The 25,267-nt window shown below is 43.1% G+C and overlaps 1 protein-coding gene across 1 annotated transcript in view; it reads right to left on the reverse strand.

The window, feature by feature from the left end:
* cfap77 (cilia and flagella associated protein 77) overlaps window positions 1–23,569 on the reverse strand; it is a 79,417-nt gene extending 55,848 nt beyond the window's left edge. Inside the window, exon 1 of the mRNA XM_041900549.2 lies at window positions 23,491–23,569. The gene's annotated coding sequence lies outside the window, so the exon portion shown is untranslated. The remainder of the gene's footprint in view (window positions 1–23,490) is intronic.
* Between the last annotated feature and the right edge of the window lie 1,698 nt (window positions 23,570–25,267).

Below are 25,267 nucleotides of genomic sequence, written 5' to 3' on the forward strand. Positions count from 1 at the left end.
CTTTTATCTCAGCATGTCTACAGATTCACCCTTCTCCCTGTTTTTCTTTGCTTGGAAATGTTGATACTGGAGACTGTTATCAGAAGAAACTGTGTAACCTAGCATTTAAGCGGCTAAGAATAGCATTGCCATTAATACGTTTATAGGTTAAGAACTGTTGTGAAAGAGCACAGTTTGAAAGATATGGCATATCGAAGCAAACCGGATGGACATCATGAAAATGATCGGAGAGGTTGAGGGTAGAGGAAGTTCAGGAGTAAAAACAAACAAAATAGAACTATTGTAAAATTGACTGTCCATAAAAAGTATATAGTATGTATAAGCTGGAAGTAGAGGCCTAAGCGTTGTTGTTCACTAGTTTACTCCAATTAGGGGAGGGGTTGTGGGGTTGGAAAGTAATAAAGGAAAATATATATTTTTTAAAGGATGTGTATATGTATTTAAATGTGTGTGTATGTATGTATGTATGTATGTATGTATGTATGTATGTATGTATGTATGTATGTATGTATGTATGTATATATATATATATATATATATATATATATATATATATATATATACAGTACCAGTCAAAAGTTTGGATACACCAACTCATTCAAGGGTTTTTCTTTATTTTTACTATTTTCTACATTGTAGAATAATAGTGAAGATATCAAAACTATGAAATAACACATATGGAATCATGTAGTAACCAAAAAAGTGTTAAACAAATCAAAATATATTTCAGATTTGAGATTCTTCAAATATTTACATTTACATTTTAGTCATTTAGCAGACGCTCTTATCCAGAGCGACTTACAGTTAGTGAGTGCATACATTTTCATACTGGCCCCCCGTGGGAAACGAACCCACAACCCTGGCGTTGCAAGCGCCATGCTCTGCCAACTGAGCTACAGGGGACTACCAGCCACCCTTTGCCTTGATGACAGCTTTGCACACTCTTGGCATTCTCTCAACCAGCTTCATGAGGTAGTCACCTGGAATGCATTTCAATTAACAGGTGTGCCTCGCTAAAAGTTCATTTGTGGAATTTATTTCCTTCTTAATGCATTTGAGACAATCAGTTGTGTTGTGACAAGGTAGAGGGGGGTACAGCCCTATTTGGTAAGAGACCAAGTCCATATTATGGCAAGAACAGCTCAAATAAGCAAAGAGAAACGACAGCCCATCATTACTTTAAGACATGAAGGTCAGTTAATGCAGAACATTTCAAGAACTTTGAAAGTTTCTTAAAGTGCAGTCACAAAAACCATCAAGCGCTATGATGAAACTGGCTCTCATGAGGACCGCCATAGGAATGGAAGACCCACAGTTACCTCTGCTGCAGAGGATAAGTTCAAATCAAATCAAATCAAATTTTATTGGCCACATGCGCCGAATACAACAGGTGCAGACATTACAGTGAAATGCTTACTTACAGCCCTTAACCAACAGTGCATTTATGTTTAATAAAAAAGTAGAATAAAACAAAAAAGTGTTGAGAAAAAAAGAGCAGAAGTAAAATAAAATAACAGTAGGGAGGCTATATATACAGGGGGGTACCGGTGCAGAGTCAATGTGCGGGGGCACCGGCTAGTTGAGGTAGTTGAAGTAATATGTACATGTGGGTAGATTTAAAGTGACTATGCATAAATAATTAACAGAGTAGCAGCAGCGTAAAAAGATGGGGTGGAGGGGCAGTGCAAATTGTCCGGGTAGCTGCTTCATTAGAGTTAGTCTCAGAAATTGCATCCCAAATATATGCTTCACAGAGTTCAAGTAACAGACACATCTCAACATCAACTGTTCAGAAGGGACTGTGTGAATCAGGCCTTCATGGTCGAATTGCTGGAGAAAAAAAACACTACTAAAGGACACCAATAAGAAGAATAGACCTGCTTGGGCCAAGAAACACGAGCAATGGACATTAGACCGGTGGAAATGTATCCTTTGGTCTGGACTCCAAATTGAAGATTTTTGGTTCCAACCGCCGTCTCTTTTTGAGACGCGGTGTGGGTGAACAGATGATCTCCGCATGTGTATTTCCCACTGTAAAGCATGGAGGAGGAGGTGTTATGGTGTAGGGGTGCTTTGCTGGTGACACTGTCTGTGATTTTTTTAGAATTCAAGGCACACTTAACCAGCCTGGCTACCACAGCATTCTACAGCGATACACCATTACATTTTACATTTTAGTAATTTAGCAGACGCTCTTATCCAAAGCGACTTACAGTTAGTGAGTGTATACATTTATTTTCTTTTTTTTTACATCTTTCTTTTCATACTGGCCTCCCGTGGGAATCAAACCCACAACCCTGGCGTTGCAAGCGCCATGCTCTACCAACTGAGCTACACACCATCCCATCTGGTTTGCGCATGGTGGGACTATCATTTGTTTTTCAACAGGACAATGACCCAACACACCTCCAGGCTGTGTAAGGGCTATTTGACCAAGAAGGAGAGTGATTGAGTGCTGGCCTCCACAATCCCCCAACCTCAACCCAATTGAGATGGTTTGGGATGAGTTGGACAGCAGAGTGAAGGAAAAGCAGCCAACAAGTTCACAGCATTTGTGGGAACTCCTTCAAGACTGTTGGAAAAGCATTCCAGGTGAAGCTGGTTGAGAGAATACCAAGAGTGTGCAAAGCTGTCATCAAGGCAAAGGGTGGCTATTTGAAGAATCTCAAATATAAAATATATTTTGATTTGTTTAACACTTTTTTGTTTACTACATGATTCCATATGTGTTATTTCATAGTTTTGATGTCTTCACTATTATTCTACAAAGTAAAAAATAGTAAAAATAAAGAAAAACCCTTGAATGAGTAGGTGTGTCCAAACTTTTGACTGGTAGTGTGTATATACAGTTGAAGTCGGAAGTTTACATACACTTAGGTTGGAGTCATTAAAACTTGTTTTTCAACCACTCCACAAATGTCTTGTTAACAAACTATAGTTTTGGCAAGTCGATTAGGACATCTACTTTGTGCATGACACAAGTAATTTTTCCAACAATTGTTTACAGAGATTATTTCACTTATAATTCACTGTATCACAATTCCAGTGGGTCAGAAGTTTGCATACACTAAGTTGACTGTGCCTTTAAACAGCTTGGAAAATTCCAGAAAATGATGTCATGGCTTTAGAAGCTTCTGATAGGCTAATTGACATCATTTGAGTCAAATGGAGGTGTACCTGTGGATGTATTTCAAGGCCTACCTTCAAACTCAGTGCCTCTTTGCTTGACATTATGGGAAAATCAAAAGAAATCAGCCAAGACCTCAGGAAAAAAATTGTAGACCTCCACAAGTCTGGTTCATCCTTGGGAGCAATTTCGAAATGCCTGAAGGTACCACGTTCATCTGTACAAACAATAGTACGCAAGTATAAACACCATGAGACCACGCAGCCATCATACCGCTCAGGAAGGAGACGCGTTCTGTCTCCTAGAGATGAACGTACTTTGGTGCGAAAAGTGCAAATCAATCCCAGAACAACAGCAAAGGACCTTGTGAAGATGCTGGAGGAAACAGGTACCAAAGTGTCTATATCCACAGTAAAACTAGTCCTATATCGACATAACCTGAAAGGCCGCTCAGCAAGAAAGAAGCCACTGCTCCAAAACCGCCATGAAAAAGCCAGACTACGGTTTGCAACTGCAAATGGGGACAAAGATCGTACTTTTTGGAGAAATGTCCTATGGTCTGATGAAACAGAAATAGAACTGTTTGGCCATAATGATCATCGTTATGTTTGGAGGGAAAAGGGGGTGTCTTGCAAGCCGAAGAACACCATCCCAACCGTGAAGCACGGGGGTGGCAGCATCATGCTGTGGGGGTGCTTTGCTGCAGTAGGGACTAGTGCACTTCACAAAATAGATGGAATCATGAGGAAGGAAAAAAATGTGGATATATTGAAGCAACATCTCAAGACATCAGTCAGGAAGTTAAAGCTTGGTCGCAAATGGGTCTTCCAAATGGACAATGACCCCAAGCATACTTCCAAAGTTGTGGCTAAATGGCTTAAGGACAACAAAGTCAAGGTATTGGAGTGGCCATCAGAGAGCCCTGACCTCAATCCTATAGAACATTTGTGGGCAGAACTGAAAAAGCGTGTGCGAGCAAGGAGGCCTACAAACCTGACTCAGTTACACCAGCTCTGTCAGGAGGAATGGGCCAAAATTCACCCAACTTATTGTGGGAAGCTTGTGGAAGGCTACCCAAAATGTTTGACCCAAGTTAAACAATTTAAAGGTAATGCTACCAAATACTAATTGAGTGTATGTAAACTTCTGACCCACTGGGAATGTGATGAAAGAAATAAAAGCTGAAATAAATAATTCTGTCTACAATTATTCTGACATTTCACATTCTTAAAATAAAGTGGTGATCCTAACTGACCTAAGACAGGGAATTTTTACTAGGATTAAATGTCAGGAATTGTGAAAAACTGAGTTTAAATGTATTTGGCTAAGGTGTATGTAAACTTCTGACTTCAACTATATATATGTATATATATATATATATATATATATATATATATATACACTGTATATATATATATATATACTGTATATATATATATATATATATATATATATATATATGCAGCAAAAATATATATATGGGGGATTGGAAGTGATGCAGACAATTACATTGATGGAAGTTACAATCTAGCCTGCAATATTAAAGCTGATCTACCCCCTAAGACAAAAAAGAAAAAAACACCAACAACAAAAAATTAAAATGCATTGCTATTGATTGGAAGGTTGGTTATCCTCCCACAATGTCCGAATAGATGGCACAAATGTTAAGTTATGTATTACTAGATTTGATTTATTACAATATTAAGGATATACTGTGCAACTTTCATAAGTTCTGGATGCCTTAACTGGAATACTGTATGACAAAAATAGTTTACAGTGGGGAAAAAATGTATTTAGTCAGCCACCAATTGTGCAAGTTCTCCCACTTAAAAAGATGAGAGAGGCCTGTAATTTTCATCATAGGTACACGTCAACTATGACAGACAAATTCAGAAAAATAAATCCAGAAAATCACATTGTAGGATTTTTAATGAATTTATTTGCAAATTATGGTGGAAAATAAGTATTTGGTCACCTACAAACAAGCAAGATTTCTGGCTCTCACAGACCTGTAACTTCTTCTTTAAGAGGCTCCTCTGTCCTCCACTCGTTACCTGTATTAATGGCACCTGTTTGAACTTGTTATCAGTATAAAAGACCCCTGTCGACAACCTCAAACAGTCACACTCCAAACTCCACTATGGCCAAGACCAAAGAGCTGTCAAAGGACACCAGAAACAAAATTGTAGACCTGCACCAGGCTGGGAAGACTGAATCTGCAATAGGTAAGCAGCTTGGTTTGAAGAAATCAACTGTGGGAGCAATTATTAGGAAATGGAAGACATACAAGACCACTGATAATCTCCCTCGATCTGGGGCTCCACGCAAGATCTCACCCCGTGGGGTCAAAATGATCACAAGAACGGTGAGCAAAAATCCCAGAACCACACGGGGGGGACCTAGTGAATGACCTGCAGAGAGCTGGGACCAAAGTAACAAAGCTTACCATCAGTAACACACTACGCCGCCAGGGACTCAAATCCTGCAGTGCCAGACGTGTCCCCCTGCTTAAGCCAGTACATGTCCAGGCCCGTCTGAAGTTTGCTAGAGTGCATTTGGATGATCCAGAAGAGGATTGGGAGAATGTCATATGGTCAGATGAAACCAAAATATAACTTTTTTGGTAAAAACTAAACTCGTCGTGTTTGGAGGACAAAGAATGCTGAGTTGCATCCAAAGAACACCATACCTACTGTGAAGCATGGGGGTGGAAACCTCATGCTTTGGGGCTGTTTTTCTGCAAAGGGACCAGGACGACTGATCCGTGTAAAGGAAAGAATGAATGGGGCCATGTATCGTGAGATTTTGAGTGAAAACCTCCTTCCATCAGCAAGGGCATTGAAGATGAAACGTGGCTGGGTCTTTCAGCATGACAATGATCCCAAACACACCACCCGGGCAACGAAGGAGTGGCTTCGTAAGAAGCATTTCAAGGTCCTGGAGTGGCCTAGCCAGTCTCCAGATCTCAACCCCATAGAAAATCTTTGGAGGGAGTTCAAAGTCCGTGTTGCCCAGCGACAGCCCCAAAACATCACTGCTCTAGAGGAGACCAAAATACCAGCAACAGTGTGTGAAAACCTTGTGAAGACTTACAGAAAACGTTTGACCTGTGTCATTGCCAACAAAGGGTATATAACAAAGTATTGAGAAACTTTTGTTATTGACCAAATACTTATTTTCCACCATAATTTGCAAATAAATTCATTAAATATCCTACAATGTGATTTTCTGGAATTTCTTTCCTCATTTTGTCTGTCATAGTTGACGTGTACCTATGATGAAAATTACAGGCCTCTCTCATCTTTTTAAGTGGGAGAACTTGCACAATTGGTGGCTGACTAAATACTTTTTTCCCCCACTGTATATTGAAAACATTTTAGGCAATCCCTAGCTGATAGGCTGCTCAGTCCTGGCCCTGGGGGTCTGCCATACTGTTGGTTGTCACTCTGGCCTAGGCCTAAAGCACCTGAAACCAATAATGAAGGTTTCACTAAGATCCTAAAGCTGAGTGGGATGTGTTGGGCTGGGGCGCTGCAGGGCTGTGGACCAATAGGGGCAGGACGGGACGATCCAGCTATAATTTGTGCAAGTATAAAGAGCTCTACAGTACTCGGAGCTGCTCTGCATTCCTAACAGCACTATCAACAAGGCAGGTCCTACAGGCCTTAGTTTTGTCGCACCTGGACTACTGTTCAGTTGTGTGGTCAGGTGCCACAAAGAGGGACTTAGGAAATTTGCAATTGGCTCAGAACAGGGCAGCACAGCTGGCCCTTGGATGTACACAGAGAGCTTACATTAATAATATGCATGTCAATCTCTCCTGGCTCAAAGTGGAGGAAAGATTGACTTCATCATTACTTGTACTTGTGAGAGGTTGAATGTTGAATGCACTACTGGCACACAGCTCGGACACCCATGCATACCCCACAAGACATGCCACCAGAGGTCTCTTCACAGTCCCAAGTCCAGAACAGACTATGGGAGGTGGACAGTACTACATAAAGCCATGACTACATGGAACTATATTCCACATCAAGTAACTCATGCAAGCAGTAAAATTAGATTTAAATACACCTCATGGAACAGCGGGGACTGTGAAGCAACACAAACATAGGCACAGACACATGCATACAAACACACAATAACATACGCACTATACACACATGGATTTTGTGTTATAGATATGTGGTAGTAGAGTATGGGCCTGAGGGCACACACTTAATATGTTGTGAAATCTGTTGTGAATGTATTGTAATGTTTTAATTTTTTTTATAACTGCCTTAATTTGGCTGGACCCCAGGAAGAGTAGCTGCTGCCTTGGCAGCAGCTAATGGGGATCCATAATAAATACAAATAAGGTCTATGATATGAATTACAGTGCACTCCGTAATTATTGGGACAGTGAAGCATTTTTTCTTATTTTGGCTCTATACTTGAAATCAAACAATGACTATGAAGTTAAAGTGCAGACTGTCAGCTTTCATTTGAGGGTATTTTCATCCAAATCGGGGGAAACGTTTAGAAATGACAGCACCATGCTTCACTGTGGGGATGGTGTTCTCGGGGTGATGAGAGGTGTTGGGTTTGCGCCAGACATAGCGTTTTCCTTGATGGCCAAAAAGCTAAATTTTAGTCTCACCTGACCAGAGTACCTTCTTCCATATGTTTGGGGAGTCTCTCACATGCCTTTTGGCAAACACCAAACGTGTTTGCTTATTTCTTTCTTTAAGCAATGGCTTTTTTCTGGCCACTCTTCCATAAAGCCCAGCTCTGTGGAGTGTACGGCTTAAAGTGGTCCTATGGACAGATACTCCAATCTCCGCTGTGGAGCTTTGCAGCTCCTTCAGGGTTATCTTTAGTCTCTTTGTTGCCTCTCTGATTAATGCCCTCCTTGCCTGGTCCGTGAGTTTTGGTGGGCGGCCCTCTCTTGGCAGGTTTGTTGTGGTGCCATATTCTTTCCATTTTTTAATAATGGATTTAATGGTGCTCCGTGGGATGTTCAAAGTTATTTTTTTTATAACCCAACCCTGATCTGTACTTCTCCACAACTCTGTCCCTGACCTGTTTGGAGAGCTCCTTGGTCTTCGTGGTGCCGCTTGCTTAGCGGTGTTGCAGACTCTGGGGCCTTTCAGAACAGGTGTATATATACTGAGATCATGTGACAGATCATGTGACACTTAGATTGCACACAGGTGGACTTTATTTAACTAATTATGTGACTTCTGAAGGTAATTGGTTGCACCAGATCTTATTTAGGGGCTTCATAGCAAAGGGGGTGAATACATATGCACACACCACTTTTCCGTTATTTATTTGTTGGAATTTTTTGAAACAAGTTATTTTTTTCATTTCATTTCACCAATTTGGACTATTTTGTGTATGTCCATTACATGAAATCCAAATAAAAATCCATTTAAATTACAGGTTGTAATGCAACAAAATAGGAAAAACGCCAAGAGGGGTGAATACTTTTGCAAGGCACTGTACAGTCGTGGTCAAAGTTTTGAGAATGACACAAATATTGGTCTTCACAAAGTTTGCTGCTTCAGTGTTTTTAGATATTTTTGTCAGATGTTACTATGGTATACTGAAGTATAATTACAAGCATTCCAAAAGTGTCAAAGGCTTTTATTGACAATTACATTAAGTTTATGCAAAGAGTCAATATTTGCAGTGTTGACCCTTCTTTTTCAAGACCTCTGCAATCCGCCCTGGCATGCTGTCAATTAACTTCTGGGCCTCATCCTGACTGATTGCAGCCCATTCTTACATAATCAATGCTTGGAGTTTGTCAGAATTTGTGGGTTTTTGTTTGTCCACCCGCCTCTTGAGGATTGACCACAAGTTCTCAATGGGATTAAGGTCTGGGGAGTTTCCTGGCCGTGGACCCAAAATGTTGATGTTTTGTTCCCCGACCCACTTATTTATCGCTTTTGCCTTATGGCAAGGTGCTCCATCATGCTGGAAAAGGCATTATTCGTCACCAAACTGCAAAATTGTGAGTGAGCCCACTCCCTTGGCTGAGAAGCAACCCCACACATGAATGGTCTCAGGATGCTTTACTGTTGGCATGACACAGGACTGATGGTAGCGCTCATCTTGTTTTCTCCGAACAAGCTTTTTTCCGGATGCCCAAAACAATCGGAAAGGGGATTCATCAGAGAAAATGACTTTACCCCAGTCCTCAGCAGTCTAATCCCTGTACCTTTTGCAGAATATCAGTCTGTCCCTGATGTTTTTCCTGGAGAGAAATGGCTTCCTCGCTTCCCTTCTTGACACCAGGCCACTCTCCAAAAGTATTCGCCTCACTGTGCGTGCAGATGCACTCACACCTGCCTGCTGCCATTCCTGAGCAAGCTCTGCACTGGTGGTGCCCCGATCCCGCAGCTGAATCAACTTTAGGAGACGGTCCTGGCACTTGCTGGACTTTCTTGGGCGCCCTGAAGCCTTCTTCACAACAATTGAACCTCTCTCCTTGAAGTTCTTGATGATCCGATAAATGGTTGATTTAGGTGCAATCTTACTAGCAGCAATATCCTTGCCTGTGAAGCCCTTTTTGTGCAAAGCAATGATGACGGCACGTGTTTCCTTGCAGGTAACCATGGTTAACAGAGGAAGAACAATGATTTCAAGCACCACCCTCCTTTTAAAACTTCCAGTCTGTTATTCTAACTCAATCAGCATGACAGAGTGATCTCCAGCCTTGTCCTCGTCAACACTCTCACCTGTGTTAACGAGAGAATCACTGACATGATGTCAGCTGGTCCTTTTGTGGCAGGGCTGAAATGCAGTGGAAATGTTTTTGTTGTTAATTTTCATTGCAAAGAGGGACTTTGCAATTAATTGCAATTCATCTGATCACTCTTCATAACATTCTTATATGCAAATTGCCATCATAAAAACTGTGGCAGCAGACTTTGTGAACATTTATATTTGTGTCATTCTCAAAACTTTTGACCACGACTTTATGTGTATTAAAGTAGTCAAAAGTTAAGTATGTGGTCCTACATTCATAGCATCCAATGACTACATCAAGGTTGTGTGTCACGCCCTGACATAGAGATCTCTAGTTGGTTTGGTCAGGGTGTGAATATCAATGGGTATATCTAGAATGTGTATATGAATATCTATGGGTATATCTAGAATGTGTATATCTATGTTGGCCGGGTGTGGTTCCCAATCAGAGGCAGCTGTCTATCGTTTTCTCTGATTGGGGATCATACTTAGGTAGCCATTTTGCCTACCTATGTTGTGGGATCTTGTTTCTGTTTGGCTTGTTGTATGTTAAGCCTTTTGAACTTCACGTTCTGTTGGATTTTGTTATTTTGTCGGTATTTATATAATAAACGACTATGTACGCATACCACGCTGCACCTTGGTCCAATCCTTTACTCAACGAACGTGACAGAAGATCCCACCACCAACGGACCAAGCAGCGTGAACAGGAAGAGCAGACAACATGGACATGGGATGATATTTTGGACGGTAAGGGATCCTGGACTTGGGAAGAGATCCAGGCAGGTATGGATCGCCTTCCTTGGGAGCAGAAGGAGACAGTGAGGGAGAAAAAACGGCGACTCAAAAGGTCCCGATCACTAAGGAAGCCCGAGAGGCCGCCCCAAGAAAATGTGGGGGTTCACACGGGGTGGTGGGCGAAGCAGCAGGAGGCCCTGAAAGACCTGCAGCTCAGCACTCTGAGAGAGGAGACCACCACCTTACGGTGGCTGATAGAGAAGAGGGAGCAGGAGCTATTCCTTCAGAAGGAGGTGCTGCAGGAGGCCCACATGGAGAAGGAGTCAGTGGATGCACGGAGAGAGGAGCTGGCTAGGCAACAGGAGGAGCTGAGAGAGGAATTAACCCTAGAGAAAAAGAGAACGCAGTCCTTAGAGCAGAGGCTGGCGGAGCCAGGTTTCAGAGTAGAGCCAACTCCCCGTACTCGTGTTTAGGAGCGTGGGACCATACAGGCACCCTGTTATGCTGTGATACGCACTGTATCTCCTGTGCGCATTCACAGCCCGGTGCGCTTGGTGCCCGCGCCCCGCTCTTGCCGGGCTAAAATGAGCGTTCAGCCAAGACGGGTTGTTCCTGCTCCTCGCACCAAACCAGTGGTGCGTGTCCCCAGCCTGGTACGGCCCATGCCTGCTCCTCGCACCAAACCAGTGGTCCGTGTCGCCAGCACGGTACGCCCCGTACCTGCTCCCCGCACCAAACTAGTGGTGCGTGTCTCCAGTCCTGTACGGCCCGTACCTGCTTCTCGCACCAAACCAGTGGTGCGTGTCTCCAGCCCGGTGCGCCCCATTCCTGCTCCTCGCACCAAACCAGTGGTGCGTGTCTCCAGTCCTGTACGGCCCGTACCTGCTCCTCACACCAAACCAGTGGTGCGTGTCTCCAGCCCGGTGCGCCCCATTCCTGCTCCTCGCACCAAACCAGTGGTGCGTGTCTCCAGTCCTGTACGGCCCGTACCTGCTCCTCGCACCAAACCAGTGGTGCGTGTCTCCAGCCCGGTGCGCCCCATTCCTGCTCCTCGCACCAAACCAGTGATGCGTGTCTCCAGTCCTGTACGGCTCGTACCTGCTCCCCGCACCAAACCAGTGGTGCGTGCCTCCAGTCCTGTACGGCCCGTGCCTGGTCCTCGCACCAGACTAGTGGTGCGTGTCCCCAGCCTGGTACGGTCCAGTCCAGGGTCAGAGCAGTCCGCTCCACCGGTGCCTAGTCCAGCTCCGGTCAGCTGCTCCACTCCAGTGCCAGAGCAGTCCGCTCCACCGGTGCCTAGTCCAGCTCCGGTCAGCTGCTCCAGTCCAATGCCAGAGCAGTCCGCTCCACCGGTGCCAAGTCCAGCTCCGGTCAGCTGCTCCAGTCCAGAGCCAGAGTAGTCCGCTCCACCGGGGTCCAGTTCAGCTCCGGGCAGCGGCTCTACTCCAGGGCCAGAGCAGTCCGCTCCACCGGTGCCCTGTCCGGGTCCGGTCGTCTACTCTCCCACACCAAGGTCCAGACAGGATGTTGTGGGATCTTGTTTCTGTTTGGCTTGTTGTATGTTTAGCCTTTTGAACTTCACATTCTGTTGGATTTTGTTATTTTGTCGGTGTTTATATAATAAACGACTATGTACGCATACCACGCTGCACCTTGGTCCAATCTTTTACTCAACGAACTTGACATTGTGACTACAAATTTGTTGGATTTATTTGCTGTTTGTTTTGGTTTCACGATTCATTCAGGATTATCTATAATCATGGTAGCATCCACATTCATGTAGAAGTGTTTAGAAACATATTCAGGTCCTAAAATTTACTTTTTGGTCCACCAGCCACTGTGGCAGGTGGATTTAAAAATCTGATTTTTTACAAGCCAAAATACATTTTCCCTGCTAAAATTACACCAACAAAACACACAAAAATGGATGAGCATGCTTTGTAATGTTTCTAAAACAATATATTTATTACTAGTAAGAAGTGGTATTTTGTTGAATTTATTTTTTTTTTACCAGAGTTTTTTAACCAAAATTTCACAGACAAAGTCCTTGTGTAGACTTTAGTTTCAAGTAAATTAGACCAACTTTTATGCCTGTGCGCAGCGCTTCTAATGAATCTTTCACTCAGATCTTCACGTGTGCACAGCCCCCAGCCAGGCAGTTTTGCAGTGCGAGGTGGGATAGGCTATATAGGATTCGTAGTTCTTTGACTTTGTGCGATTAATTTACCAGCTATGAAACAAAACAGCAGAAATACTTTGAAACAGCTACTGCAGCATTTATTTTACTATAAATGTGATCAAACTTGGCTTTTTATTCACAAATGCGAGTGAAATGCTTGCACTGTGTAGCCCTGACCACCCGCCAACGTGGCTAGTGAAATAGACATCTTACCCGCCAATGCCAAAATCTACCCGCATTTGGCAGGTGTTAATTTTAGGCCCTAAACATATTTCATTCTTATTTCAAATAAGTGACCCCAAACTGACCCCAAAAGGGTCATAGTAGATTGTGTAGAAATGCATGAACGTACGTGGATACCCCTTCAAATTAGTGGATTCGGATATTTCAGCCACACCTGTTGCTGACAGGTGTATAAAATCGAGCACACAGCCATGCAATCTCCATAGACAAACATTGGCAGTAGAATGGCCTTACTGAATAGCTCAGTGACTTTCAACGTGGGACCGTCATAGGATGCCACCTTTCCAACAAGTCAGTTTGTCAAATTTCTGCCCTGCTAGAGCTGCCCCGGTCAACTGTAAGTGCTGTTATTGTGAAGTGGAAAAGTCTAGGAGCAACAACGGCTCAGCCGCCAAGTGGTAGGCCTCACAAGCTCACAGATCGGGACCGCCGAGTGCTGAAGCGTGTAGCTTGTAAAAATTGCCTGTCCTCGGTTGCAACACTCACTACTCACTATGTCTTGAGGGAGCGTGCAAATTGGCATGCTGACTGCAGGAATGTCCACCAGAGCTGTTGCCAGAGAATTTAATGTTAATTTATCTTCCAGAAGTCGCCTCCAACGTCATTTTAGATTATTTGGCAGTACGTCCAACCGGCCTCACAACCGCAGACCATGTGTAACCACACCAGCCCAGGACCTCCACATCCAGCTTCTTCACCTGCGGGATCATCTGAGACCAGACACCCAGACAGCTGATGAAACTGAGGAGTATTTCTGTCTGTAATAAAGCCGTTTTGTGGGGAAAAACTCATTCTGATTGGCTGGGCCTGATTCCCCAGTGGGGCTGCGCCCCTGCCCAGTCATGTGAAATCCATAGATTACGGCCTAATGAGTTCATTTCTATTGACTGATTTCCTTATATGAACTGTAACTCAGTAAAATCTTTGAAATTGTTGCATGTTGCGTTGATATTTTTGTTCAGTGTAACTATTTGCAACTTACGGATTGTGGTTGTTGTGGATGGCTGTTCACATGTATTTTAACCCAATAATGGTTGAATTGAAGAAGTTTAAGTTGTCTATCAATCATTGTTTTTGCGACTAGTGGACAGCCAGTGAAAAATGCGCTCTTGCAACAGCTGCATACGGATCCCAGAATATGGACCCGCATGCAGTTCCTCCCTTCTAAACTCCATATACTGTTAAAAAGACCAAGAGTGGGGCTTTTATTGCTCTATCTAATTCGTGCTGATAAAAAAAAAAAAATCCATAGGCCTAATGGACACATGCTCAAACTTGCGCACTTTTGATAGATTTAAACTGCTGCAAATTATCAAGATATTAAAGTGTCACCAACAAAAACTAAACAATAGGCCAATAGCATTCATTTTTCACATGCAAATACACTTTTTGGTAGTGCTCAAAGCATACCAGTGCTTGACATTAACCTTTTTAGCCATTGGACAAGTAGGACAGATTTACATTTTAGCAGACGCTCTTATCCAGAGCGACTTACAGTTAGTGAGTGCATACATTTTTCATACTGGCCCCCCGTGGGAATCGAACCCACAACCCTGGCGTTGCAAGCGCCATGCTCTACCAACTGAGCTACACGAGGCTACACAAGGATTTACTTGTCCCAAAAATGTTAATGGTCTGTAACACCATTTTTATATCATTGTATGATGCAAGGAACCACTTTACAAAATACACCATATTGCTATATTTTTTGACCATAGAGAATCAGACAAAAATGTAGGCCACACTCTGCCTATTGGCTTCTTGCATATTCAAGCCTGTCTCAAAATACAACACTACCCCTTTAAAGCTCTCCTGGCGGATGGTTGGCCACCCTTGGTAGCCTATAATTACAACCAAATGCTTTTTATGTATTTTATCAAATAATTCCCTCCTTCCCTGGGATGATAAAAAATATGTCTTGCCTACGGTTAAAAACAGACTCTGGGACAGTTCTGGGACGACAGATCCAAAATTCAAACAACCACTGCACATAATAAAAAGAAAAAGAAAAAGCAATGAAGCTGTTGCAAAAGATCAGACCATTTAGCTTTAAATGTTGCTAAAGTTTTATTTCTTCATATTATAAAGCTCAACAATGCGCACATGGCTGTAGGCTACGCACTAATGTTCCAAAATGCAATTAGTGGGAAAACACTGTTCTCAAAAGCGCACTGCACTAACGGTTTCAAAGAGGAAAGTATCGGTTAGAAATTAAGAAAGAGGGGAGATCTAAAGATGTAACAACTAGCATGGGTTACTAATATGACTAGGATTGTGTCTTTTGCTGCTGGACAATAAACAAAGTTGATTTGAAAACCAATAGAACATGAGAAAAATGCTGGTTTCAATTGCATATTAAGTGTTTAAATAATTCCCTCAACATTTCTATGATCGTATTTTGGCTAGGCTACTTTGAAACAAGGTAAGACATGCTTCATAAAATGACATAAAAAATCTAGGTTTAAACAATGACGTTTATGGTTAAATAGTTTCAAAATGCTGACAGTGCTGCAACAGGCACTGTCCTTCACTCTCAGGTCTTGTGGCCATTTGATCTGAACGAACCGTGCCTCAAGTATGTCGACAGAATCAAGCCTTTAGAAGTTAATGTTAATTATCCTTCATTATATTTGTCAAACATGACTGGCATTTAGCATATTTTTATTTAATTAAGTCTCATTAAAGTTTGGCTCCATTTTCTGGCGCCTCCCTCATATCAGCATCCGTTTGGACATGAGGCTGTATCCAATATGCATATCACCTACACTTTGACATGTAGGCTTTTTTATTTATGTACATAAAAAATAGATTTGAATATTATTCCAATGTTGGCCTCTGATTCAATTCTAATCAGAGTAATTGTTTGATATTGTGATTTTTGTAATAATTGTTTTTTACTTGTCCATTCGGACAACTGAAATCTATATTCTTCTTGTCCACATTTATTTTTTACTTGTCCTGGACAAGAGAACAAGCGTTAATGTCAAGCCCTGCATGCCATTCCATGCATGAGAGCAGCATTTATTTTTCAACTCGAAGCAATGAGGCCAATCAGTCCTCCATGATAACAAAATCATAAACAACAGAGTAGTCTAACAAGTCCTTCATTTTTGGGTTATGTTCAGGTAAAACAATTTGGCTAATCAATATTTCCAAGTCCTATTCTTGAAGATCAAGGGGTATTAAATGAATTAGATTGACTGGCAATATGACAGACTTTGGTTTTTAATGTAAAGATATAGCCTAATCGTATTATTATCTGTAATGAAGTAGAAAGACATTGGTTAGAAGAAGCCTACATAACCCATAAAGTAAAATGCAACATCAATTTCCTGGCCAGCTATGTAAACTCTAACATTGATTTATCCTGCAATAGATGTCGTTCAATTGGTAATATTCATTTTTGTCTTCTTCTAATGCCTCTTAAGTGGAAAGTAATCTAAAAGTAACTGAATGTAAATCAGATTACGTTACGGAGTTTGGGTAATACAAAAGTTACATTACTGATTACAATTTTGGACAGGTAACTAGTAACTTTAACAGATTACATTTAGAAAGTAAAATACCCAACCCTGTTAACAGACCAATAAGAAAGAGAGTTCCAAACCCCTCTGCCAATAACAGCTAGTTTTCAGTTTTCCCCTAACTACTCCCAGAAAGTCGTTGGACTATAGTGTCCATGAGATTACTGTGCTATAAAAGGTCCAGAGTCAGACCCACTGCAGATCACAGTGCACTTTTATGCAGGGAGATTAGGCCTACATTAAGCTAATCTCAATTACACTTACAAAACCCAAATGCGAATAGGGGCACACTTCCATCAAAGGCCTGACTGAGTCTGAAAAAAAGAGTGGTTCTCAGCCTTTTTTGGTTACTGTAATCACATTTTCCTCTGCTTGAAGTAGCCTACCGCTCATGTGCAACAAATCATGAGACCTGTTCTTATTATCTTTATAAAGTACCCCCTGTGGATAAACCCCCAGGAGTAGTACGTAGACCTAGCTACCCCAGGTTGAGAACCACTGTGATGACTGATTGCCATGTTGCTGGTTCAGACCTAGCCCTTGATCATGACTCTAAGTTCTATTATATTACACATAAGAGTCATTGGACGAAGGCGTATTCTGAACAGGGGAGTTTTGTTAAGAGCCCTGACGCTCAATCTGTACATTAACATGCATCGCTTGAAGTACATATAAAAACATATAATAACTGATTTATGATGGGTACACAATTGGTACATACAGTGCATTTGGAAAGTATTCAGACCCCTTGACTTTTTCCACATTTAGTTATTTTACAGCCTTATTCTAACATTTATTAAATAGTTTTTTCCCCTCATCAATCTACACACAATACCCCATAATGACAAAGCAAAAACTGTTTTTTAGATTTTTTTTGCAAATTTAGAAAATAAAACAAATGAAAATATGACATTTACATAAGTATTCAGACCTTTTACTCAGTACTTTGTTGAAGCACCTTTAGCAGTGATTACAGCCTCGAGTCTTCTTGGATGACGCTACAAGCTTGGCACACCTGTATTTGGGGAGATTCTCCCATTCTTCTCTGCAGATCCTCTCAAGCTCTGTCAGGTTGAATGGGGAGCGTTCATGCACAGCTATTTTCAGGTCTCTCCAGAGATGTTCAATCAGATTCAAGTCCGGGCTCTGGCTGGGCCACTCAAGGACATTCAGAGACTTGTCCCGAAGCCACTCTTGTGTTGTCTTGGATGTGTGCTTAGGGTTGTTGTCCTGTTGGAAGGTGAACCTTCGCCCCCAGTCTGAGGTCCTGAGCGCTCTGGAGCAGGTTTTCATCAAGGATCTCTCTGTACTTTGCTCCGTTCATCTTTCACTCGATCCTAACTAGTCTCCCAGTCCCTGCCGATGAAAAACATCCCCACAGCATAATGCTGCCACCACCATGCTTCACTGCTTCACTTCACTGGATGGTGTTCTCGGGGTGATAAGAGGTGTTGGGTTTGCGGCAGACAGAGCGTTTTCCTTAATGGCCAAAAAGCTCAATTTTTGTCTCTGACCAGAATACCTTCTTCCATATGTTTGGGGAGTCTCCCACATGCCTTTGCGAACACCAAACGTGTTTGCTTATTTCTTTCTTTAAGCAATGGCTTTTTTCTGGCCACTCTTCCATAAAGCCCAGCGCTGTGGAGTGTACGGCTTAAAGTGGTCCTATGGACAGATACTCCAATCTCCACTGTGGAGATCTGCAGCTCCTTCAGGGGAGATTTGCAGCTCCTTCAGGGTTATCTTTGGTCTCTTTGTTGCCTCTCTGATTAATTCCCTCCTTGCCTGGTCTGTGAGTTTTGGTGGGCGGCTCTCTCTTAGCAGGTTTGTTGTGATGAAATATTATTTCAATTTTTCAATATTGGATGTAATGGTGCTCTTTGGGATGTTCAAAGTTTCTGATATATTTTTATAACCCAACCCTGATCTGTACTTCTCCACAAATGTGTCCCTGACCTGTTTGGAGAGCTCCTTGGTCTTCATGGTGCCGCTTGCTTGGTGGTGCCCCTTGCTTAGTGGTGTTGCAGACTTTAGACGAGGCTAGCTAGCTAACCCACTACCTGGACCATTAAAGCTAGCTAGCTAGTGGGTAGCAACACCGCAGCCACTGCTTAAACCATGCATTTAGATTGTAGGTAGGTATTGTAGTTAGGTATTGTAGGTAGTTTATCCAGGTAGTTATTGTAGGTAAGTATTGTAGTGTATTCGACTGAGCCCGGTGAAGCATGAGGCTAGCTATTTAACCCACTACCTGGACCATTAAAGCTAGCTAGCGGGTAGCAACACCGCAGCCACTGCTAGCTGGCCAACTATACCAGCTAGCAGTACTATAGCAACTAAATACATTTCAACGGAACTATTTGATTAGTGTAAAGTTAGCTAGCTACATAGTTGTCTTGGTATCAAAGACAAAGGTGTAGTATAGAGAAACTATCGAGGTTAGCTAGCCAGCTACATTTTCAAACAGTCAACACCGCAGCCACTGCTAGCTAGCCAACATTACCAGCTAGCAGTACTGTATCATTTTAGTCAATGATAATTTTGCAACGTAAGCTTCACTTTCTGAACAATCGAGATGTGTAGTCCACTTGTGTAGTTAGCATGACTGACTTTGTGCTAGCTAGCCAACGCTTAATTACTTCTGCGTTATGAAAGGAACTAGACACGGACATGAATGATCCATTGGTAGTTTGTTGTAACCAAGTATTGGTGCTAAACCGTGTGTTATTGGATGCTAGCATGCTAGTTAGCTATGGCGTCATAGGATACAGTGCCCTGGGCAGTTTTCACAGAAGAATACTGTACCAAGTTAGCTAGCTGAATAAACAAAGTTAGTCTATTCCTGGAAACATTGAACTACTGTAGATTACAGCAATTATAAATTATAAAGTGGAGGTTGGAAGAGTTGTATTTTAGTGTTTCAGTGAAAGGTTAGTTAGGGAGGCCTCGTTTCCCCAGATGTTTAGTTAATTTCATTCCGATCTCCTTTGCATTAGTGTAGCCTTTTCTGTAGCCTGTCAACAATGTGTCTGTCTATCCCTGTTCTCTCCTCTCCGCACAGGCCATACAAACGCCTCACACCGCGTGGCTGCTGCCTCTCTAACCTGGTGGTCCCTGCACGCACGACCCACGTGGAGTTCCAGGTCTCCGGCAGCCTCTGGAACTGCTGTTCTGCAGCCAACAAGGCAGAGTTCATCTCAGCCTATGCTACCCTCCTGTCCCTCGACTTCTTGGCGCTGACGGAAACATGGATTACCACAGAAAACACTGCTACTCCTACTGCTCTCTCCTCGTCTGACCATGTGTTCTCGCATACCCCGAGAGCATCTGGTCAGCGGAGCGGTGGCACAGGAATCATCATCTCTCCCAAGTGGACATTCTCTCTTTCTCCTCTGACCCATCTGTCTATCTCCTCATTTGAATTCCATGCTGTCACAGTCACTAGCCCATTCAAGCTTAACATCCTTGTCATTTATCGCCCTCCAGGTTCCCTTGGAGAGTTCATCAATGAGCTTGACGCCTTGATAAGTTCCTTTCCTGAGGATGGCTCACCCCTCACAGTTCTGGGTGACTTTAACCTCCCTACGTCTACTTTTGACACATTTCTCTCTGCCTCCTTCTTTCCACTCCTCTCCTCTTTTGACCTCACCCTCTCACCGTCTCCCCCTACTCACAAGGCAGGCAATACGCTTGACCTCATCTTTACTAGATGCTGTTCTTCTACTAATCTCACTGCAACTCCCCTCCAAGTCTCCGACCACTACTTTGTATCCTTTTCTCTCTCGCTCTCCTCCAACACTACTCACTCTGCCCCTACTCAGATGGTAATGCGCCGTCGCGACCTTCGCTCTCTCTCTCCCGCTACTCTCTCCTCTTCCATCCTATCATCTCTTCCCTCTGCTCAATCCTTCTCCCTCCAATCTCCTGATTCTGCCTCAACTCTCCTCCCTTTCTGCATCTTTTGACTCTCTATGTCCCCTATCCTCCCGGCCGGCTCGGTCCTCCACTCCTGCTCCGTGGCTTGACGACTCATTGCGAGCTCACAGAACAGGGCTCCGGGCAGCCGAGCGGAAATGGAGGAAAACTAGACTCCCTGCCGACCTGTCATCTTTTCACTCCCTCCTCTCTACATTTTCTTCCTCTGTTTCTGCTGCTAAAGCCACTTTCTACCACTCTAAATTTCAAGCCTCTGCCTCTAACCCTAGGAAGCTCTTTGCCACCTTCTCCTCCCTGCTGAATCCTCCTCCTCCTCCCCCTCCCTCCTCCCTCTCTGTGGATTCATCCTCATTTATTAAGTCAAATGACACCGCTGGTCCTGCTCACACTGCCCTACCCTATGCTTTGACTTCTTTCTACCCTCTCTCTCCAGATGAAATCTTGCGACTTGTGACGGCCGGCCGCCCAACAACCTGCCCGCCCAACAACCTGCCCGCTTGATCCTATCCCCTCCTCTCTTATCCAGACCATTTCCGGAGACCTTCTCCCTTACCTCACCTCGCTCATCAACTCATCCTTGAACGCTGGCCATGTCCCTTCCGTCTTCAAGAGAGCGAGAGTTGCACCCCTCCTCAAAAAACCTACACTCAATCACTCCGATGTCAACAACTACAGACCAGTATCCCTTCTTTCTTTTCTCTCCAAAACTCTTGAGCGTGCCGTCTTTAGCCAACTCTCTTGTTATCTCTCTCAGAATTACCTTCTTGATCCAAACCATTCAGGTTTCAAGACTGGTCATTCAACTGAGACTGCTCTTCTCTGTGTCACGGAGGCTCTCCGCACTGCTAAAGCTAACTCTCTCTCCTCTGCTCTCATCCTTCTAGACCTATCTGCTGCCTTTGATACTGTGAACCATCAGATCCTCCTCTCCACCCTCTCCGAGTTGGGCATCTCCGGCGCGGCTCACTCTTGGATTGCGTCCTACCTCACAGGTCGCTCCTACCAGGTGGCGTGTCGAGAATCTGTCTCCGCACCACGTGCTCTCACCACTGGTGTCCCCCAGGGCTCAGTTCTAGGCCCTCTCCTATTCTCTCTATACACCAAGTTACTTGGCTCTGTCATATCCTCACATGGTCTCTCCTATCATTGCTACGCAGACGGCACACAATTAATCTTCTCCTTTCCCCCTTCTGATAACCAGGTGGCGAATCGCATCTCTGCATGTCTGGCAAGACGGAGCTGCTCTTCCTCCCGGGGAAGGACTGCCCGCTCCATGATCTCGCCATCACGGTTGACAACTCCGTTGTGTCCTCCTCCCAGAGTGCAAAGTATCTTGGCGTGACCCTGGACAACACCCTGTCGTTCTCCGCTAACATCAAAGCGGTGACCCGATCCTGTAGGTTCATGCTCTACAAAATTCGCAGAGTACGACCCTACCTTACACAGGAAGCGGCACAGGTACTAATCCAGGCACTTGTCATCTCCCGTCTGGATTACTGCAACTCGCTGTTGGCTGGGCTCCCTGCCTGTGCCATTAAACCCCTACAACTCATCCAGAACGCTGCAGCCCGTCTGGTGTTCAACCTTCCCATGTTCTCTCACGTCACTCCGCTCCTCCGCACACTCCACTGGCTTCCAGTTGAAGCCCGCATCTGCTACAAGACCATGGTGCTTGCCTACGGAGCTGTGAGGGGAACGGCACCTCCGTACCTTCAGGCTCTGATCAGTCCCTACACCCAAACGAGGGCATTGCGTTCATCCACCTCTGGCCTGCTGGCCCCCCTACCTCTGCGGAAGCACAGTTCCCGCTCAGCCCAGTCTAAACTGTTCGCTGCTCTGGCACCCCAATGGTGGAACAAGCTCCCTCACGACGCCAGGACAGCGGAGTCACTCACCACCTTCCGGAGACACTTTAAACCCCACCTCTTTAAGGAATACCTGGGATAGGATAAAAGTAATCCTTCTACCCTCCCCCTACCCCACAAAAAATAAAATAAAATAAAAATATATATTTTTATATATTGTAAAGTGGTTGTCTCACTGGCTATCATAAGGTGAATGCACCAATTTGTAAGTCGCTCTGGATAAGAGTGTCTGCTAAATGACAAAAATGTAAATATAAATGAATGAGTAGGTGTTCTAAAACTTTTGATGGTAGTGTATATATACTGAGATCATGTGACAGATCATGTGACACTTAGATTGCACACAGGTGGACTTTATTTAACTAATTATGTGACTTCTGAAGGTAATTGGTTGCACCAGATCGTATTTAGGGGCTTCATAGCAAAGGGGGTGAATACATATGCACGCACCACTTTACTGTTATTTATTTTTTCGAATTTTTTGAACCAAGTAATTTTTTTCATTTCACTATTTTGTGTATGTCCATTACATGAAATCCCACAAAAAAATCCATTTAAATTACAGGTTGTAATGCAACAAAATAGGAAAAACGCCAAGGGGGATGAATACTTTTGCAAGGCACTGTATTTATAGATGGATTCATCAATGTATAATTTGTATTTATATGCCTTTGCACTTTGTTGATGACGCTCTATTTATTTATCTATCATATTTTTCCATAAGGAAACGTTTAAGATAAAATGATCATATACTGTAATGGTTGAGTTTGTGTAGAGGTTATTTTTTACTGAGCTTTAGTAGAAGGATAACCGTAGGTTAATTGCCATCTAAGCATTTATTTACATAAAACCATGTTCCCAATGTTATAAAATAATGTTACTACACTAGACGCAAAAAAAAGCTTTCCGCAGATTTTAAGCAGAAGTCCCCGCAGATTCCGTTTGGGTTTGGTTATGATCAAGAACTAGCAAGCAATCAGCAGCAGCCTAGGCCAGGGTCAACAACGTTACTATACAACTGATGAAAATCATTACAAATTACATAGTTTCAAAATAATATAAAGTTATTGATATCAGAGGCAAGACCTGCAATTTAGTTTTTTGTAGCTAGTTTACAAACTAAGAAATCGACGACATACATACCCCTTTACTTCCCGTTGGTATCTTATGTTGTTATGGAAACGAGACGCCAAACATTGATGAAAAGAGTACACCAAACCAGAGATATTAAAAATAGGAATACGGTTGGGCAATGACTGGAGGAACATATAACCTGTCTACCTAGCAGACTGTCGACCAATCGTGTTCACGTTGTCATGCTGCGTCACGCGGTTGCTTAACTAATCGTCACGCAATCCCTTCTCAAAGTCAGGGTATGAGTCGAGAAACCTGCCTATTTTCCTCGAAAGTACATAAGGTCACGATTCCAAAGCTATACGGTATTCTCAGAGAACAATTTAATTAACTAATATCTCGGAAAATATTTGTAATGTTGTACTTCTTGTTGACGACATTCATGCTAATATTTGGTTTTTGATCTAGCGCCCAATTGACCTCCATTCATTTTTTGAAGGACAGCTCTACTTGTCCCAGAATCGCCCAGAATGCACCGCGCGTCCCATTAACGACTCATGGGCAACGTACATAATGGGCGATAATATGATTCCAAAGGAGTTTCCCATCTCCTCAAAAGTACCGACTCTGAGTATCTCTGACCAAACTGTGGGTTGCACCTCCGTCACTAGGTCGCGTCATTGCCATTGTCATCAACGTTCTACAGACGCTCAGCGATGTTGATGCTCAAAAGTAGAACGGGGGCTAATGTCTTTGAACCGGTGTAGATGCCAGATCTGACTGCCAACAGTCTGATTTAACGTCGCGCCGATCTGCGCCACAAATAAACGCTTTGGATGCTGATTCGCTGCTTCTCTCCCACAACTCCGCCGCATAGTTACTGTTCCTATAACTAACAAGCGCATGCGAGCAGTTCCAGGGAAAAGGGGAAACCAATCAGGCAAGCAAGATGTTGAAACGAAAGCTAGCAATATGAAGGCTAATAAGTAGCTCTAGCTAGCTAGCAGGCTTAGATACTGTAGCTGTCTATGGTGAGAGGCAACTGTTTGTTCTGCTAACTGGCTAGCAACCCGCTTTACTGTATAATTTAGCTTGATCAACAAGCGATGTGTCTTTGAATTTTTTTTTAAGAGGAGTTGTGTATATAGCTAATCCACTAAACTGAGGAGTTGGAGTGAAGACTTAATAGTTGGGAGTTTCAAGTGCTGTAGGATGGTTGTGGTAGGTAGGAAGGTTTGTGGTTTCTGGAAGGGAGATATTAGGATACACATAATATAAAAAGTACATGAATGATAAAGTAGTGGCAAATATAGTGACTAATATATAGGGAATGTTAGAACTGAGCATAACTGTAAAATAGTGGACCCAATATGGCCAAGGTGGGAATGAAGAGGATCCTAATTTATAGGGGAAAAAAGCCCTCTCTGGACTACCAACCAATGACATTGAGCCCAATGTTCAATGAAAAGAGCATTGCATTGTATTTGCAGAGAGTCTGAACTATTTATATTCTAGGTTTGATAGTCTGAACTTTAGTACTGAGAAGGATGAGCTGTTGTGTGGACTTTTATCATTAGCACAAGAGGAAAATCGATTTGGTAATAGTGGAAGTATTGTTGCATTAAAGGGTCAATAAGCAGTTGCTACATACATTTTTTGACTTATAATTTTTTTAATTTTATTATTTATTTATGGTTTGGGATGAGTCGGACGGCAGAGTGAAGGAAAAGCAGCCAACAAGTGCTCAGCATATGTGGGAACTCCTTCAAGGCTGTTGGAAGAGCATTCCAGGTGAAGCTGGTGGAGACAATGCCAAGAGTGTGCAAAGCTTTCATCAAGGCTGTCA

Source organism: Coregonus clupeaformis, chromosome 16 (assembly GCF_020615455.1).
Source record: "Coregonus clupeaformis isolate EN_2021a chromosome 16, ASM2061545v1, whole genome shotgun sequence".
In the NCBI taxonomy this organism is placed as follows: Eukaryota; Metazoa; Chordata; class Actinopteri; order Salmoniformes; family Salmonidae; genus Coregonus; species Coregonus clupeaformis.